We start from the raw sequence: 3,707 nt of genomic DNA on the forward strand, positions 1-3,707 counted from the left end.
ACAACGCCTGGCTATTTTTTGGTTGCAGCCGTCATTGTTATTTGGCGGGCCCGGGCTGGATTCGAACCTGCCACCTTAGGTGTATGTAGCTGGTGCCTTAGCCACTTGAGCCACAGGTGCTGAGCTGAGTTTTTCTTTTAATGTGGGTTATATGATTCTCTAATGCAGATACCATACAAATATGCATGCTTTTTTGAGTGCCCAACATGCTAGACCAGTCTGTCAATGAATAGCCTCTGGAAGCCCAAGGTGCCATTTCCTAATTGATCTATATTAAAGAACTGAAGATATTCTTCTTTCTGAGAAAACTGATTCTTTTTTTTTTCTTTTCAGTTTTGGCCAGGGCGGGGTTTGAACCCGCCACCTATGGTATTTGGGGGCTGGCACCTTACTCCTTGAGCCACAGGCACTGCCCGAAATCTGATTCCTTTACCTAGAAAAGATCATTTTTCTGATAAAGAGTTTGCTCATACTTACACGCTCTGCTAAACCTGTATAAACAGAATTATTTGAGGAAGTCCAAAACATCACTGGTCCTCAGGTACCCTAAGTTCTGTAGATGTATCTAACACACAATTATCTAGACTCTAGATTCCAGAGCATCTCAATTAAGTGAGTATGACTGTCTCAATTAGGTAAGAGTCCTAACTATTAAATATCATTAAACTTAATTTGGTGCCTTGGGAAAATTCTTGAACCTCATCCCACAAAGGGCAGGGCACTGCCTGCTCAAATCCAGAGCAACAGCCTCAGAACTTACATCTACAATGTGCTTTATTAAGTTTCAATAATATAATATGGAGACATAGTCTCTAAGTTTGTGGAACCATAAACCATGAAAATTGAAAAGAACTTTGAAAATGTCATTGAATTTGACTCTCTTACTTGGTATATGAAGAACTAAAAGCCCACAGAGGCATGCTTAATTAGGAGAACTAAAACTAGATTTTAAGCCTCCTGACTCTTCCAGCCAAGGGCTCTTTTTATGATACCATCATTCCTCCTAAGCAGTGTTACTGACTGAAGCACATCTCTAAAGCCATGACCTCTAAATATAGTCATGTTGTTGGTGATGGCACATTGAGCACGGGATTACAATACTTAGCATTGAGCTCTAACTAGTGTTTTAACCTTGAGGGAGTCAAAATTACTGTATCTGATTTTTGTTATTTGTAAATCAGAGATAATTATGTGTATCTCATGAAGTTGGGTGAAAATTAAATACAATGCTGCATGACAAGGTGTTTTGTACATAGCAAAGCTTTCTGCAAAGACAGTGTTAAACTGGAGGTACAAATTTGTCTTTAGAGCTTGTCTGTAACTTCTGATTCTAGAGAGTGGATCCAGTATGTGTGTGTCTCTCTTCTGCCACCGTCTCCCTCCATGAAACCCACCAAAATTGTAGTAGAGGATACGTAAGAGAAAATCCCACAACAATAATAAAATTGTGGGGATGAATATTCACAAACAAGAGATTCGATTCTAACAGATTTTTGGAAGACAAATATGTGAAGGATTAGTGGACAAGGAAGCTGACCACTAAATACCACAGTCACGAGTTCATGTGGAGAAACCTAGGGTCTTGGCTGGAGTCTGCCTTTCCTGGAGAACCCTGAAAAGAATTAGGACTCAGACATGGCAGATACAACTGAGAAAAACTGTGGGAATGGCAACAAAGACATTAAATTCCTAGTACAACCCAGTTGATCTCTAGGAACAACGAGTGGTTGTTGGTTCAACAACAACTGAGTGGTTGGATCAAGGTATCTAACTGCTACTCACTATCACTGCCACCACCACAACCACCAAAGGGCTTTTCTTTAAAGAAACTGAAGTTGCTGTTTGAGGGAAATTAGAATAGCTGGTCTGGGAGTTGATGACCCACCTCTATACTCTCTGTACTGTACCAAAGCATGATGGCTCCACCCCTTACCAGTTCTCCCTAGAGAGAAGATTGCTGCTTGGTAATCACTGTTTCTATTCTATAGTCTACGTTTCTCTATTTATTAATATGATATGGCAACCATGGAACAAAGTCTTTGTGGGAATTCTGTGGCATAAAAGAAAAGGAAATAAATGGAAAAATTAACCTCAGATAAAATAAGGAAATTCAGCAAACAACAAAGAACAACAAAAGCAGCAACTAAAAATGTTTCTAAGTAGTATGCTTGCATAGATCTAAGAGCATATTATATCCTTGAAAACCATAGAAAGCTGGGAAAAATGGACAGAGAAAAAGAAAGAGCTCTTGAAGTTAAAAATTATTGCAGAAATGAAAAGAAAATTTATGAAGCAAAATATATTAAGTGGAAAAATCTTTTACAGAAGTCAAAAGAGTATATGGAAAACAATAAAAAATGTGAAAAGATGATAAAACAGATAAGGATCTGGCAAATATATTTTGCAAATAATGAGTTTCTTAAAGAGAGAATAGTAAACAATCAGATGAGAAGATTCATTATTGCAAAAAATCTTGTAAGGGAGGAGATGCACATCCCGAGTGAAGGGGCTCAACAACAGAGTCACAAAATGAATACGTGGAAATGTCTGTTGGAAATTTCAGAACACTTAAGATAAAAAGACGTCTCTAAAAGCTTCTAGAGAATACAAACGTCCCTGACTTACAAACAACCAACTGATGTGGGACTTACACTCATGAACAGAGGCTATGTATGGTAGTTGGTAAGTGTAGCTGTTCCAACTTACATACAAATTCAACGTAGAGAAAACCTACAGAACCTCTCTCATTCACCACCTGGGGACTGCCCCTATCTGTAAACGGGAGAGTGTATGTGTGTGTGTCTGTATATCCAGTTGACCCTTAAAGGATGTTGAAGTTAGAAGCGCTGACCCCATGCAATGAAAAATCTGCATCTAACTTTTGACTTCCCCCAAACTTAACTGCTAATAGCCTACAGTTGCTTTTACTTTTCAATTTCAATAGATTTAACGGGTACAAGTAGAGTTTTTAAAAATGTCTTCTTCTCTGATTTTACTGTTCTCTCTTTATGAAAGTCATCATTTGAAAAATATGTTTGTCAAATCAATTATCTGGGTTTTTAAAATTTTTTTGCATGCTTTCTTTTCCCCATATATTCTTATGATTCTTCTAAAAGATTTTATCTATGTGTATATTTTATTTAATCCATTTTATAATATTTGTATTTTCATTTCTGGAATAACTTGCAGATACAAGTTAATATGATATGTTGTATGGTAGTGAAGTCTGGGCTTTAGGTGCACCCATCCCCCAGACAGTGCACAATATACCCAATTTTAATCCCTCATTTCCCTTCCCACTTTCTCCTCTTCTGAGTCTTCAGTGTCCTTAATGTCACTCTGTATGACCATGAGTACCCACAGATTAGCTCCCACTTATAAGTGAGAACATGTAGTTTTTTGTTTCTGAGTCACTTCACTTGCAATAAGTAGCCTACTGTTGACCAGAAGCCTTATTGACAACATAGCTGTTGATAAAACCTATTTAGTATGCTATATGCATCACGTACTCTATTCTTTCCCTAAAGTAAGCTAGAGAAAAGAAAATGTTATTAAGAAAATCCTTGGCTTGGCACCTGTAACACAGCAGTTACGGTGCCAGTCACATACACCAAGGCTGGTGGGTTTGCTGGCAGTTTGAACCCAGCCTGAGCCAGCTGAACAACAATGACAACTGCAACAAGAAAATAGCTGGGTGTCCTGGCAGG

This window comes from Otolemur garnettii, unplaced genomic scaffold (assembly GCF_000181295.1).
Source record: "Otolemur garnettii isolate 467f Iridium unplaced genomic scaffold, OtoGar3 scaffold00064, whole genome shotgun sequence".
NCBI lineage: Eukaryota > Metazoa > Chordata > Mammalia > Primates > Galagidae > Otolemur > Otolemur garnettii.